Below are 16779 nucleotides of genomic sequence, written 5' to 3'. Positions count from 1 at the left end.
AAGGCTGATTGCAACCCGTTAAAGCTGACTTTCCGGAAGTTGAATTTAAGAAAATTACGCACAGTTTTTGCGTCTAAGCGGGGGGGGGGGCTATCTCTCTCTCAAATCCAAGTGGAAGGTGGTAAGCGTCAATTTTGACATAGGGGGATGGGCGAGGAAATAAAGGAAGATAGTGTTCGCGGAGGTTAAAAAGAAGAAGACCGAGAGTGCGGCCCAAGAAGTTTTTGAAGATGTTGAAATTCAGAGCAAAACAAGTGTTCATAAAGGAGGAAAGTAGAAGGGAAGAGTGGAAGAAGTCGTTGGAAGCAATATGACGACTAGGCCAATTGAGCATGGGGAGATTAAAATCTCCGCAGAAGAACAAAGGAAAGGAAGGGAACTTGGCAGTGAGGAGTTCCGACAAGCTGTCAAACAATTCTTCGTACAAGTGGAAAGGGCCAGCATAGGGACATAGATACAATAAACGAGTGATCGTTAGGCGGGGAGACACGCAGGGCAACAAAATCCTATGATGAGCCAGAGGAGGAGACGACAAGTTCGGCGCGGAGTTGATCTTTAATTGCAGCTAGGATTCCACCACAAGTGGACTTACACGACCCAGCGCAGTCCATGTCGCAGCAGAAAATGAAAAAGCCTTCAGTGAGCTCAGAGTTCAGTATATTGTTATCAAACCAAGTTTGAGAAATACAAATTACATGAGGAGCGGGGAGTGGAGCTTCGTCGGCAACGGGGGCAGTTGTCTGCAGAGAAGGATGCGGCGTTGACAACTTGAGCGGGAATTCCAACGATATAAGCTGGACGTTCTGGGTGAGATGGTGGAACTCGGAGAGTACTCGTCTCCCTCTTGCGGCACATTGGAAGTCGGTATCTGGCAGACTTCTGATTGCATGATTCCGGTCCATATTAACGAGCATCACAATGGTGTAGTGTCATGCACCAACGGTGACTTCTGATATAGTGGAGAAGGATATTTTCTACCAAAAATTACACACAGTTCAGAGGAGGCTTTCTAAAAATCACATCGTGATCGTGATGAGTGATCTGAATATCAAGGTGGGTTCTGACAACTCCTCAGCCTCGAAAGACATCACCATCTGATGGTCGCTTATGCTCGCTTGTATGTTGTGTCCACCAATTCAGCTGCGGTCGACTTCCCATCCGCGATGACGAACAACTAAAGAGGTGCAAAAAACACTTCAGCACGATTCTTAACCATATCACGTCCGGTGAAATTGCTCCTCGTGTGAAGAAAACGGCTAATTACCGTAATATGGGGATACGGACTATTCCTCCAAGCAGAGGAGAAATCATTTCGGCCATCAATGCACTGAAACGGAATAAAGCCGCTAGGCTTGACGGTATCCCCGCAGAGTTATTTATCGCTGCACCTGCAGTTATTGCAGATGTGCTGCTTCCACTCGTACGGAAATCTTGGAAATCCGAGACCTTTCCCAGAGAGTGGAAGAAAGAAATTATCGTTAAAATTTTGAATGTAAGAACTGGAGGGGTATCTTCGTGCTCCCTGAAGATGCAAAGATAAGTATTAGCAAAAATAATCCTGGAACGCATCAAAGAACATCTCGAAAGCACAAACAACAAGCTGATTTCCGCTCCAAAGCCTCCTGAATCGACTACATCAACAAACTACGGATAATTTTGGAACAGTTCGCGGAGTTTAGATCTTCGTTGCACCTGTTCTTCATCGATTTCGAGACAGGTTTCGATAGCGCCTGTCAGAACCTTCTCCTTCACCCTCACCGAGAGGAGCGGAAGAACGAGAAGCTGGTGTCGTGGGAGCTACTGGTTTAACGCCGGTATGTGAAAATAGACCCAAGCGGCTCGGACAACGTGAACCTGGAAATACCCCAACACGGGTGCATAAGAAGGCACTGCAAAGGAAGATGAAGCACCTTGGCTGTACCACTAGGTGCGGTAATCTTCAGAGAAATCGGACTCAAGATATCGGGATCTTGGGCGGGAGGTGGGGAAAAACTGGTAACTCCGGTAAGATCCACACTGGACGCACCAGACTCTTCGGTGATGCATGCATGGCCTACTCTTCTGTGGTGGCCAACGCTTTATTGTGCTCCGCACCAGGATTTACATTCACGCGTCCAGCGAGGATTAGATCGGTGTGCGGGGCGATGATCAAATCAGCGAAAGAGATCTCAATGAAGCTAGTTCCTCCCGTAGGAAACCCGACACGAAAGCGGGAAGGAGGAAGACGTATGCGCAAGCAGTCTCAGTCCTGACTGCGGCCGTAGGAGTTTCCTCCAAAGATGACAAAATGTTAGAGATACAATTCGCCATCCTCCGGGAATGCCTGTGCAAAAAAAATGCTGGAGCCTGGAACGAAGCCAAAAGTTAACAATCAAGGATTTCTCTATGGGTTTCTCCATTTGGAGTGCACTGATGAGACAGCCTTAAAGTGGCTGACAGGTAATCTCGGCTTTGAGTTCTGGCGGTCAACCCAAGTTCACCGTTGTCAACCCTGAGCTGCGCGACAATTGCATTGCTGTATTTATACAGTGGAATCCATTTCCTCATCCCAAGACGGCCGACGGGAGGATCGTGCCAGAGGCACTTGGCGCAGAGCCAAAGGGCACTTCAGGGAACCGCCAACAATGACCCGTAGGTGTGTGGCAACCACATATAAGCGTTCGCTTAGAATTTTGCTTTGGATGCGTGTCGTTTAGGTGCGAACGTAACCAGAGGTTGGTATGATTTTGAGGTGTGGTTTGAGAAGGTTAATCGTTTTGGGTGGTTAGCGGTCGGCGGCGGGGAAGAGCTGTAACTGGCAGATATACATCGTCACATTTTTTGGATAATGAGTTCGATGTAGAGGCTTGATGCTAATCAAGGGGTTCCGATAGACTCATTTCCATGGAAACGGTGATCGTGAGTGTGATTTGGAGTAGTGCAGTTATACCCTTTCAAATTTCATTTCCCGGGAATTACTTCTCTACCTCCAAACTGAAAGGATGATCCCGCAACGAACCCAAGGACGAGATTTTCGGGAGTTTATGAATGAGTTGTAGTGCACTAATTGGGTGTTGGAATTCAGTCTAAGCGGAACAGAAGGGATATTTCGGAATCAATTAGGCCTCGAAATGCCAAGGTAGGACTGGCAGATTATGAGAGCCATGCCTCAACGTCATCAGAGATTAGATGAGTGTTTCTGGTGTGGATGTGATTCATTCAGGCCGCACTGTGTAGAAAATAAGAGAATACAATGCGACCGGTGGCCTAGTCTGATTATGCTTCAGATTATGATTTAACGAATTCTCACACGTCCTCCCAGCGGTGGGGAGGGGAAGGACTGGCCAAGCGGGAGTCTGCTCTCGACAGGCCCTCGGTGAGCGCAGTCACCATTGCGCTGGTGACTGTGAAGAACGAATTCTATTTGAACTACTTTACAGCCGCTGACTTTAAATGGCAGAAGCTCACCCATCACCTGCACCAAATCGAGGGGATTTAGCCATCCTCTAACAAGACCCGCGTGAGGATGGATTCTGTACAGGGCAGAGATAACTCATCAGACGCTACCTCATCTCTGACCTTGGAGCAGCGCGACCGAAGGGATTCACCAATGTTAAACAATACTTTACATACATTCGCAAACATAACGTGAATGCGCATTATATCGAACGTCAGTCCATCATAGTTCAACCTAAGCTTATTCGGAGCTATTTTTTTTTTTTTTTGTAAGGATTGAGGGATCCAAAGTCTCGCCCTGGACGAAACTTTAAGGGGGTCATCCCATGTGTTGGACCCGCGGAATCGAATTTTTTTTGGCATCAATTGTATCTAGATATAGTGTAGAATATATAGGCAAAGTGGTTTTTTGATATTCGGAGCCGTTCGGAAATTATAGCGTTAAACACGTGATAAGTCACATGCCAGATTTATGTCGATCGCCGTAATAAAGCTCGTATTTATCGGTCCGAATGACGTTCGAATGACTTCGCTAAAAGGACAAGAATTGGCTGTACATGTGTTTCTTCAAGAAACCCAAGGTCTATGGACCAGGTATAGCAGATTAATGATCAGTTAAGGTTTTATGGCAAAAAATCGCACTCTACTTTTTAGATGCGTTTTCTCGAAACCGCATATTGAAAATCAGCTGCCACCATAGCCCAAAATCTATCCAACGAAATTCTTTGAAATTTTCACGACTTATTCAAAACATATTTCTACGGTCCGCAAACTAGGATAATTGCGATCCATTCAGTAGTTTTTTTTATTCATTGGAGAAATCGTGAAAAAACACCAAAATTCACAAAAAAAAAGTTTAACACGGCACCAAAAATTTACCTTTTAATATTTTTTAATAATCCTAGTTTGCGGGCTCTAGTTAAGCCTGTACGTGACAATCCCGTTTACTTTTTTTCTTTAAGATTGTCGCAGCGCCCTCTAGCGTGGCAGCAGAAAAACACCTTTTTTTGGAGATGGGTGTATAAATTGGTCTGTATTTCAATAACGAACTATGCGATCGGGCTGGAAAAATTACTATGCACGCTCAAGATATTAGTAAATCTATGGAAAAAAAATTCGTATTTGTATCCTTATCCAGTTCTTCACAAAAAATTTCTAAAAATAATCAAAAAACGGCCTTCACACGGGATGGCCCCCTTAAGCCGTCTTTGTCTTCCTTTCAATACACTTGGGTGCTAAAACCAAAAAGAAGGGCCCGCGTACCAAGAAAAGTGAGAATAAGTTGCTCTCCCCTTGGTTTGGCCCAACATCAAGTAGACGCGAACTTAGGATCTCTAAACAAAAAATGCTACAAAATGGGCTTTGGAGTTCGGGCTCATATACACGCCGCATATCTGAATCCAGAGTATTCCAGCGTATTCCAGGCGAAGACAATGATGTCGGAGGAAGTGTTGAAAACCCTTCAGGTGAAAATAGCTATTTTGGCTGACACTCCAATCAAGGTAAGAATTGGCGTTGCCATCATCCAAACTGACGAGTCAATAAAGGTAGAAACTGAAAAGTCTAGGCGAATCACCCAGTCTCCCTCCTCGGGTCTCCTAGCGACAGAAATATAAGCGGGAATGAGCGGATCGACGAACTGACCAAAAGGAGTCGAAGAGGATTCAACCACTTCAGTTAGAGCTGAGTAAAAAACACTGATTTCCTCCATGACGTCCATCTCGAAGAAGTTCGTAGGCTAACATTGAAAAAAAAAAATTGTTCAGTCCACAACGATGACGGATCGTTTTGATTCTGGTGTGAAATAATGGAGCCAAGATTCATCCATTGTAACATTTCGAAGCATAAATTCCCGTTTTTTAGGGAGAAAGACCTCCAAACACTGCTCAGAAGCATCAACTCGTTGTTGTTCTTGTCCGATTGGGAGCTCCTTAGGCACCCACTTTGAACAAGGCTTTCGTATACCCAAACATTCATGCACGATATGTCCAATATGTTTCTTTGATATCTGTAGAGCCTCAACTATCTCGATCAACTTCACTTCGCGGTCATCCAAAATTATTTTGTGGACTTTTTTGATGCTTTCGTCGTTAACATCCTGTTTAAGAAGTGCACTGCGTGCATCGCCCTCAGTGCTCATCTGCCTTCGTTTCAACTTAGCAAACCACTTCTCAACGGTTGATTTTTCTGGTGCAAAGGCCGAATAATGTTTGTCAAGCCAAACCTTGGCTTTAACAGTATTTTTTTCGCCAAAAAGCAAAGCTTTATTAACACACGAAATTCCTTTTTATCCATTTTCTTCAAACTAGCAAAAGTGGCTTCAGCACACATTTTCAATATTCGCCACTTACTCAATAGTGAGGCTTGGCTCTGCCCCTTGTTATTGATAAAAACTAACTAAAAATGCACCAACCACCGCCCGGATGGCTCAAGCGATTAGAGCGCTCGGCTGTGGTAGCGGAAGATCGCGGTTCAAATATCACTGATGATAAAGGGATTTGTTGTTGTGACTGGATATCGGATACCAGTTGAATCAGCTGTGAATGAGTACCTGAGTCAAATCAGGGTAATAATCCCGAGCGAGCGAAATGCTGAACCCAGTGCCTCCTACAGTGTAGTGTAGTGTACCATTACGGTGTTGAATGACGTGCTCTGACACACTTCAAAGTCCTGATCTAATTATGATTATAAAAATGGACCTTCATCCCCATAAAAAAGAAAGGTGACAAAATATGTACAAAAGCTACAAATGGACACCACCCAAAACTGTTCCCTGCCCAGCATCACGTACACAGGCCGCGGCCAGATGTCGCCGGAAAATTCCATAAAACCGCTCTGGACAGGAACGCTCTGGAAGGAAAGTGAAATCGCGAGGAGTTTGCATTCCTTTTCCAAGGAATGGCCTTGCCTCTATGTAAACTGTGGGATCGAAAGTAGATTGTTTGCTAATACCCTATCGGGTCCGTGAACGTAATTGCGAAATGGAAACTGTCCAGCCCCGCGGAGATGACACCCTCCCTCTCCCGAGCAGCAGCATGAAGTCACCAAGTCAAGTTTTCTATTGAACTGTCATTCAGGGAGCCGGAGGCGAAAACCTCTAGCCAAAATCAGGACTATCCACTTTCATCAATGACAATTAATCAAATTCCAATTAGAAAATGCACAGTCATTCATTAACTTTCCGCCGACTCCAGTGCATTGCGTCCCCGGCACGCCTCCTTCATTGCACCCGCATCACCCACACACAGGCAAATACGCTTGCCGCGCACGTAAACAAACACACCAACTGGCCACACTCACCTGTCTGAAGGCCGCAATCGTCCACCTACGAAAACTCTCGACGAATTTGATAAGAAAACACAAAACTCACGACCCGAAATACCTAAAACATTCGGAATTTCACACGACCGAACACGCGAAACGTCACTCGGCACGACTGAAAATTTTAATCGAGCTATCCGCGCGATAGAGAGAAACTTGATGATGATGTGATGACCGGAGCGGGATAGCACTACAGTGCGAATAGCTCAGACAGAGAGCACGTTGCCGGAGATATGTCAAAATCCGCAAACATTGAACTGTAAATAATTAGCGGGGCGGGGCAATATCGGGCCGGAACATTTTCTCTTGGGGAAACATTGTTTACGTTAGTCAAGACGCATTTCGTGCTCGACACGACGTTATTGTCCAGAGATGGCACTGCATGAAAACGGGTAGATTGCCGTCAAACTGGGAACACCTTGTACTGAGGAAGGAAACAGTTATTCCTGAACAAGCTCGGGATTGAATATTTGCAGCATAACAAAATGATAAGAAGCCATGGTCACGTAATTCGCGCAAACGAGAATTCACTTACCAAGATTGGTCTGAATATCGAAGTCAATGGTAAACGATCAAAAGACAGGCGGAAACAACGGTGGCTTGATACGCTAGATGGGGTTTGAAAGCCTCAAGATTGCATCCAGATCAGTCATTTGATAAAATTAAATAGCGAAACCGATCACAACGAGCTGACCCCGCTTGTGAACGGGACAAAGGCTGAAAAAAGAAGAAAAACTTAAATCCACCTTTTCCACAAAACCGCATATAACATTAACACTTCCAGTGATTTGGAAATTGTACAAGCAGCGAATGGTGCGAATCCTTCAAGATAATATACAAATTCATGAACAGAGTACCAATTTCTCCGTTCTTGGGGTTGAAACCATTGTAAGCCCCGGACTAAACCTGCTTGAGGGTGTCACAATCGCCTTCAGATGCAAAGAATTCCATATCAACCGAACCAACCGCAAACCACTTCTCCTCGGACTCCAGCATCTCCACAACCAAGCTCTCCGGGGTCACGCTCCTGTCCAGCACCTGATTTAAGCTCCTTCTCTCCATCGCAAATTGTGGGCAGTGAAACATCACATGCTCTGGATCCTCCTGTATGCCATCGCATCTGGGACAGTTCGGAAAATCATCCAACCCAAAGCGGTGCATATACTGCCTGTAGCAACCACCGTGTCCCGTGAGAAACTGGGTAATGTGGTAGTTGGTCTCCCCATGTTTTCGCTCAAGTCACACTCTAATGTTGGGAATGAGCCTGTGTGTCCACCGACCTTTCGTGGACTCGTTCCATCTGCGTTGCCAGAGATCATGCGACTCTGACCTTGCCACACTTCTACGCTATGCATGCCCCTCCATACGTTTTGCATGGTACAGGACACTCATTTCTTTAGCCAGGATGTCAACAGGGATCATGCCTGCCACCACCAATACTGTCTCATCTGATATGGTTCTAAAAGCACTGCAAATCCTTAAAGCCATCCGACGGTAAACCGAGTTCACCTGCTTACGTCTCTGAGAGTTTGCAAGCGCCTCTGCCCACACAGGCGACGAGTAGAGCAGGATGGAGCGCACCACTCCGGCTAGCACCAACCTCCGGCAATGTTTCGGTCCACCAATATTTGACAACATTTTTGCAAGTACCATGGTGGCACTGGCTGCCTTTTGGCATGCATACTCTAGGTGTTCCCTAAAACTCAATTTGGTGTCAATTATTACCCCCAGGTATTTGATAGCCGGTTTTGATACGTTCGGTTCGTTATTAAGACCGCTTCCGTTTTCGCGTCCGCCAAGGTCAGCCCGGCCTTTTCTAGCCAGGACTATACCGCTCTCACTGTTTCCGTCGCGTGAATCTTCTTTGTGTTTTGCTGCAACAACCACAGCTAGGTCATCAGCAAAGCCGACAATCGTAGTCCCCTCTGGGACGGGAAGAGCAAGCACCCCATTATACATGATATTCCACAACAGGGGACCAAGTACCGATCCCTGTGATACCCCCGCTGTGACAATGTACTCTTTGGGGCCCTCATCCGTCCCGTACCAGAGAGTCCTCTCTGAGAGGTAGTTTTCCACCAAATTCGCTAAGCATCCGAGGACACCTATGTCAGCCAATGGCCCTTTAATTCTATTCCAGTTGACCGAGTTGAATGCGTTTTTCACATACAACACCACCACGGCACAGCAGCCGCCAGAAATCAGTGCACCTTTTGCCAGGTTTACCACCATATTAATTGCGTCCACCGTAGAGTGGGCGCGTCGGAAACCAAACTGGCGTTCCGACAAACCATTTCTGGCTTCGACGATGGGCAGGAGTCTGTTGTAGATGACTCTGTCCATCATCTTTCCCATTGTATCCAACAGGCAGATAGGACGATACGACCCAGGGTTTCCAGGTGGCTTGCCAGACTTCGGAAGCAACACCGACTTTTGCTTTTTCCACTGGCAGGGAATATTCCCCATTTTAGGATGGCTATGGGATGCGCTGATGGTTAATGTCAGCAATAGCCACCACCGCCCAATTCTAATCCCAACCTCTTCTTCTTTCTTCTCTTCTCCTTTGCAGCACATAGTTTACCAAAAAAAAAAACAATCTATTCGCCAGAATCTACAATCTGAAGTACTTTTTGCACTACAAACAACTATAGGAAGTCAAAAGTCTGGTGGAACCTTTCTCTAAAATCTTTTTTCGATGAAAACAACGTTACTACAAAGCGTTTTGTGCCGCACCCAATCTGAGCAAGTTTGGCTTATTTAGAAGAACTTCAGGTGAAAGGGGACAAAAAATCCGTAAAGCCAAAAGTCAATGTTGGGACACCAAAATTGAGGAAATTATCATTCCTTCATTCTCCCAGATTTCTGGACCTTCATCAATGGAATCAGGAACTCTCCGCAGAAATCCCCAGAAAAATGTTCATGGGATAACGAACACAAGGTCAAATACCTTGATTTGCTAAAGGCACAATACCATCCACCGTTGCGCCAGCTCCTATCCATGACATGTTGCGCGATGCCAAAAAGGAACAAAGATCTCACGAACGTCGGCAACTTTAGATCGATTTCTTTAATCTAAATGAGCTTCTGTTATGTATCTGCCATTTTTTTTTTTGACATCCAGAACGCCTACGAAAAGGTTGATTAAACCAGCAGAAATGGTGCTTTGACTTTCATGCTATTCCTACGGACATTTCGTCGTGTATTCTAAGCTTCCAATATGTCAGTAACTGCCACACAGTAATTCAAAATGGCCCACACGAATGCAGCTGCCTTAATCTCATTTTTTTTTCAATTTGAACACACCCAGTTAATCTGCACGCCCCGTGAGGCTTAAGAATACGTTCAAAGTCTTCCCTGCTTGTCGTAAGAGGCGACTAAAAGGGATAGAAATTTGTGAGCCAGCAACCTGCAAATTTTCAAAATTTATTGGTACCGAAACATCAACAACGCCTCTGATAGGGACTAGCCTCACGGTTACGACCTCTGGGTATCAAAAACGGATTATGATTGATTTCTGGAATTTGCACATGCTCCTCGACAACGGTATCGAGGATCCTGAGAATGTTCTCTTTCTCCAACTCGAGCTGGAATTCCCACGATATAAGCCAGACATTCTCGACTCTGGAAAGTACTCCTCTGGCACTTGCCACACTTATCGCAATGTGCGACGCGAATCCAGTGTGAGGTTCCTCCTGACGGCTGTATGAGTGTGTTTAAGGTGGGAGAGAGCCAAAGCCTCCGAGCACTCAGTCCTTAATGGTCCATTGTACTCGATTCCCCCGTCCAACGGAATATCCCGGATTCGTTTATGTATCGCAGGATTTCCGTTAGTGGATGTGATGCTACCGACTGCAGTTCAAGCACATCAGGACCAAAAATTTGATGTCTGATGCGTACATAGGCGGGGCACTCACATAGAAAATGTTCCGTGGATTCCGCTTCCTCATTACAGGATGGACACGTATCATCTTGTATAATTCCTATTCTGAACGTATGTCCACCTAATGAATTATGGTCAGTCAAAATGTTCACAATACTTCTGCAAGTCTTCCTGCTTTTCGACGGGATAAACTTTGCAGTATATTTGTTTGATTCTGACAGGAAAAGTTTGGTGTGTCTTGCAGCATTAAGCTTGTTCCCAGTTTTTGATAGCAACATCAGCCAGTGCAACTGATACACCAATTGCTGGTTCCGGTCCGGGCATGCGGAAAGTTGAAGCCTCTTCTGCTAAGGCACCCGAGGAGAAATATCCCTATAATCCACAATGAGCAGGTACCCAAAGTAATTCCACCGTATTGAATCTAGAAACAGAGTTCAATCGGTTTCTACATTCCTGAACGATTTTGGAAGTGATCAAAGCACTACTCAACGCCCTCAATCCAGCTTAACTATCACTTCAACCACCAATCATCCAGGTTGCCGCCCTTAGAATCGCATACACTTCAGCCTGAAAGACCGTTGTGTATTGTCCCAAAGGAAAAGCCCACTTCTCATTTTTATTCGAGAGGTAGACTCCTGCTCCAGAACCATTTTCTGTCTTTGAACCATCGGTGTAAAAGACGTCAGTATATCCTGACACGCATTTTTCCGGTTCGTCCCAGTTTTCTCTTCGTTTCAAAATAACATCATGTCTTCTGCCGAACAGATGTAACATATAGGAATCTAAGAATCGGAAGGCATTGCGAAAACTAGATTCAGTTTTCCCAATGACTCTTCCAATGCTCTGTACCCCACAGAAGTGGTGGCAGCACACCTCTTTGATGGTAGCCTTTCGTTGGTTCCGCTGTTAGGTAGCGATCGAAACCCACTTCAGCACACACCAATCTCCGAGTTAGCATAGCAAAGATCCACTTAATTAAAATATCATCAACACCATTCGCTCTAGTGGCATCACAAAGTTTTTGGAAAGGCACACAGTCAAACACCACTTCAATGTCCACGAACATCCCCCCTCCCATCGCCTACTCACCCTTCAAAGTTGCATCCTCTATCTTTGAAAGTATTGCTGGATAGATGTCATGCTAAACGCTTTGAAGTGTTCATAGGTAACAATCGCTTTCGCAGTGTTCCAGTTCACCTTGGAACACTTGGGTGTTGAAGGCGTTGCAAGAACCGTCCACTCTGCTCCATCCAATTCTCTCACCCGTTCTCCCGGATGGTGTACTTCCAGGAGGGTCTGTACTGATTCCAGTCTCGAGCTCATGAAAGTACCATCGGATTTTCTAAGAGTGTCCAACTTGTCCGACTCATCCCTTTGAGGGATTCTGCACAGCCTTGAAATCTCTCTTTCGTTTCCAGTTCCTCAGAGTACGCTCTCAAGAAGTCTCGTTTCGAACACTCAACGAGCCTCTCCGGAAGTTTAACCTTTTACAAGCACGGTTCAGAAGTCGCCTGGTTGATTTCCTGAGTTTTTGCAGTTCTCGGTTCCACCAAGGAACCGTTTTAGCGCTTTGGCCTCGGGAAATAGGACAAGCCTCTTGACAGCACTCTAAAAGTGAGCAATTCAGAGTTTCCAATTCATCTTTAAGCGCCAAAACAGTCCTTAGTCACCCAGGAAGCTGAATTTTATTGCCAAGAAGTCCATTGAACTTTGTCAAATCCGTTTTCCTTGGGTTCCGTCTTTGAGTCAAATTGAATGGTTAATATCGGTGATCTGACAGTGAGACCTCCAGTACCCGCCAGTACGTAATCAACTCGAATACTTTTGAAGTGCAGATTGATAAGTCAATTACTTCACTTCTTCACAGTCCCACGAACTTAGAGGCACACCCTACGTTTGCAGCCATGAAACCACCTGAAGTGATGAAATCAAATAGCTTCTCTCCTCTTGGATTGTATTTGCTACTGTCCCAACAAATATGTTGAGCGCTCGTATCGCAACCTATTAAAAGTTCGAGATCACTTCATTCTGCATACGCCACCAAATCCCTTAGTTCTTGCGTCGATGGAGGACACAAAGAATTATAGGATAAATAAGCAGAGGACTATGATTTTCCCACTCGCCATTGGTATGGTATTGTACGATGACCGTCCTGGGAACAGAACTTTCTAAGCATGATTGCCTCTAACCGCCTTGACATCAGGACACGAGCTGTCGTCCTTAGGGATCTTTCCTCGTAGAAGATCCTAGCTTCCTTTACTGATCCAATGCCACAGATTCTATTAATTCGAACCCCCTATGTAGAGGCAGTCCTGCAGCTTTGTCAGCCTCGCTGCCAGCAGATATTAGGAGGCTTTGGCATGCAGCAGGTTAATTTGGCCAATCTTTATGTTTTTCGACATAAACTTAGAAAACTGTTAGAAGCGTATGCCGTGGTCAGCGTGTGACGAGATTTCCCCAAATCGTACAGCCAGAGACTCGATCCCCTCGTGTTTAATATCTCTGAGAAAAGATGAGATCCTCATCGATGAATCATCCATGAATCTCCTCTGATCCCGCAGAGCATTCGTCTGTTTTCCTCTTAGCACCTTGACTGATTTGCGGTCTCCGGTTTGCATGGATTCGATCACTCGAACTGGCATCAAGTCAGTTCCGTTCACATCTCTGGCTTCCCTCTCTTCCCCTTGTACCATAAAAGGTGTAGGATAAGTTACTAGCAAGTAGGATTCACTCTTCAGTACCTTCGCCATATGCCGGAGTCCCCCACTGGATGCACCATCCTCTGCGCGCAACTCCACCGAAGATGCTGCAATTTGTGTGTTATATTATGTGAGTAGGAAACCAGTATTGTTCTCCGCTCTCAAAATGGAGATGGTGCTCTACAGTTTCCTGATATGATTGATTTCAACCTATCTAGGAAAAGGTAGAGCATGAACTTTCCCTGAGTACATTGAGGTTCTTTTGGTCCAGTTCGAATACCAAACTGAAACTTTCCTGGCATTCATGAAATTTACCCTCCCTCCCTCCCGGGTTCTGTTCACCCAACACGCGGATGATATCCACTGCTTCCTTCGAGGGCCCGATATCCACATGGGATTTACTTCTTCTTTTTCTTCAGCCGTTGTCCCATTCACAACCGGGATCGGCTCGTCATGATCGGTTTCGCCATTTAGTTTTGTAACCATATGGGATGCACTGATGGCTAATATCAGCAATAGCCACTACCTTCCAATCCTAATCTCAACCACTTCTATTACCCAAATGACAGAGTATTTGGAGCACGTAGTCTACCAAAAAACAATATACAAATCATAGTCGCCCATGGGAATTCTGGGATTTTGAAGGCGCAGAATTAGATGAGCTTGTCCTTATCCATGCGGATCTTCGGCAACCAGATGCGACCGGTCTCCTAGGAATCTCGTCGTAAGGGATGACATTGAGCTTTACGCCCTTCCAGGAGTCATTGATCTTAGCGACGCACGAATCGAAAAAGTCCCTAAAGAATTAATCCTCACAAGCTATAACGTGGTACTCACGGACCACCTGAGAGGAATCAAAGCAGGGGATGAATTCCGTGTGTATGCCTTCGGTGTCCAGGAGATGCTCAATGACCATCTCCGACAGCCTGGCCTCGGCACTGGTCCAAACCTCCGACACTGGTTTGCCACGCTTACTCCTGGCCACGTCATTGAAGGGTTTCGCAATTCGTGACCCGTCGGCTGACTGTTGCTGCGTACTTTGCTTCAGATGTTGCGTAGCGTCCGAGCTCTGGCCCACTCTGCTTCGGTTGTGATCTTGCTCGACCTCGTCTTTAGATTGATTGCGTTTCAAAGCGATGAGCTTCGCCTTTTTCTCGTCTGCCAGGCGTTTGCTAGTGTATTCCTCAACAATCTTCTTCATCCCGCTCGTCGAAGGTACCGGCGTCCTTATTCTTATCAATATTGCTGAGAATATGCATGGCCTTCTGGTACTGGCTCATGAGCAGGATACCAGTGGACCTTCGTTTCTTAGTCGGTTTCCTAATCCCCCGACTTACACCTGGTACTACAACATCTTTTTTGGAAGGTGGTGAATGCTACGTACAACAAAAGACCAGTTCGGAAATTTTTATAATGCTCTACTTCAAGTAAGTGCTACTAGATACGAGTATAACGATATTTGAGGGTTTTAGCCACTCCGCGAGCTTTGAAGTCTATTACCCTCTCCTAATGAGGAAAGATCATTATCATCAACGGCGCATCAACCGGTATCCGGTCTAGGCCTGCTTTAATAAGGAACTCCAGACATCCTGGTTTTGCGCCGAGATCCACCAATTCGATATCCCTAAAAGCTGTCTGGCGACTTGACCTACGCCATCGCTCCATCGTAGGCAGGGTCTGCCTCGTCTTCTTTTTCTACCATAGATATTGCCCTTATACACTTTCCGGGTGGGATCATCTTCATCCATACGGATTAAGTGACCCGCCCACCGTAACCTATTGAGTCGGATTTTATCCACATTCGGACGGTCATGGTATCGCTCATAGATTTCGTCATTGTGTAGGCTTCGGAATCGTTCATCCTCATGTAAGGGGCCAAAAATTCTTCGGAGGATTCTTCTCTCGAACGCGGCCAAGAGTTCGCAATTCTTCTTGCTAAGAACCCAGGTTTCCGAGGAATGCACGAGGACTGGCAAGATCATAGTCTTGTACAGTAAGGGCTTTGACCCTATGGTGTGACGTTTCGAGCGGAACAGTCTTTGTAAGCTGAAATAGGCTCTGTTCACTGCCAAAACTCCTTGACGCTAAAAGTCAGCATTGGAAAACCAAAATTGAAGAAATAAGCTATTCCTCCAATCTCCCAGATTTCCGGACCTTGATCAAAGGAATCAGGAACTCTTCACAGGAAACTCCAAAAAAAATTTTATGGAATAACGATTAGGTAAGGTCAAATACCTTGCTAAAGGCTCAGTACCAAACACCGTCGCGCCCTGCCCATGAGATGTTGCGCAGCCGGAATGAGTCTGCTCACAAACAGTTGTTAGAAACTTTAGATTCTCTATGGGTGCAGAAGTTGATACCACTTGAATCATTCGTGTTCTACTGATCCGGAAACTTCAGACGAATTCCATTAATCAACGTACTTCCTAAAGAAATGCCGGCGAAAAGGTTAATCTAAACCATCTAAAATGGTGCTTCGACCCTCATTCTATTCCTACGAACATTTCCTTCGTCGTCGTTCTAAACTTCCCTTATGACCGCACACTCTAAGTCGACAACTGTTTCATAATAATTTGAAATGCCCCCCCCCCCCCCGCAAGGCAGCTGCCTTAGTCCCCTTTTCTTTCATTTATACTTCGGCCTACACAAGATTGCGGAAGACTCAACGGTAATCTTTCAATTTGCTGACCTTTTATTCACTACTTCGTCTGGTAAGACCAGAGAATTGTCAGCCAGCAACCTTCAATTCAAGGTCAATCAATTTGTTAACCTTGCGGCAGATTAGCGCTCCACATTACCATTGACCAGTACAGCACTATAAGATTTGCCAAACATCAAAGTGGATGAACCAATCTTAGGATTTTAGATGGTAGCCCTAGCTGGTACACCCATAAATCTCCCCTCATCCTGGGACTGGGCTTGAAAACCCTAAGAAACTAAAAGGATAATGGATACCTGGAATAAAGAATATACACAAACCCATAGGACAAAGGGAAATCAATGTCTTCCCAGAAATTCCATTCAAGAACTGCTTCTCTACGCTAGAATTGATATACCGCCTTGTCATCGACCACACCTTTAGTAAGGTCTTCCTGGCCAGGATAGGTGCCTCAACCATTGACCGCAGCGACAAATGCGGTGAAGTTGAAACCAATGACCACATCATCTTTCACTTATCCACATAGGCGAAATATCGAGAGAAGTGACCTAAACGTTGCGAGTCACCTCAAATTCACCCTAAGAAACGATAAGTTAAAAATAAGAGATTAGATATTGTCTGCTATTTGTACTCTAGCCTAAAATTGATAGACCAGTAGCTTCCTCCACAATACACATATACAACCGGCTGCTCCCGTTCATCGAGCTTGCGTGTGGTCTTTCGGAGCGGCAATGTGGGTTTCGGCGAGTCCGTTCTACGGTCAATGCAGTAGCAAAGGTCGTGGA

The 16779-nt window shown here is 45.5% G+C and overlaps 1 protein-coding gene across 1 annotated transcript in view; it reads right to left on the bottom strand.

The window, feature by feature from the left end:
• Positions 1–6872, bottom strand: part of LOC119661512 — a 289496-nt gene extending 282624 nt beyond the window's left edge. The window contains exon 1 of the mRNA XM_038070884.1: positions 6736–6872. The gene's annotated coding sequence lies outside the window, so the exon portion shown is untranslated. The remainder of the gene's footprint in view (positions 1–6735) is intronic.
• Positions 6873–16779: the final 9907 nt, after the last annotated feature.

Source organism: Hermetia illucens, chromosome 1, assembly GCF_905115235.1.
Source record: "Hermetia illucens chromosome 1, iHerIll2.2.curated.20191125, whole genome shotgun sequence".
Taxonomy (NCBI): Eukaryota; Metazoa; Arthropoda; class Insecta; order Diptera; family Stratiomyidae; genus Hermetia; species Hermetia illucens.
Note: the sequence above shows the minus strand (reverse complement) of the source record. Positions and strands in the feature narration are given on the sequence as shown.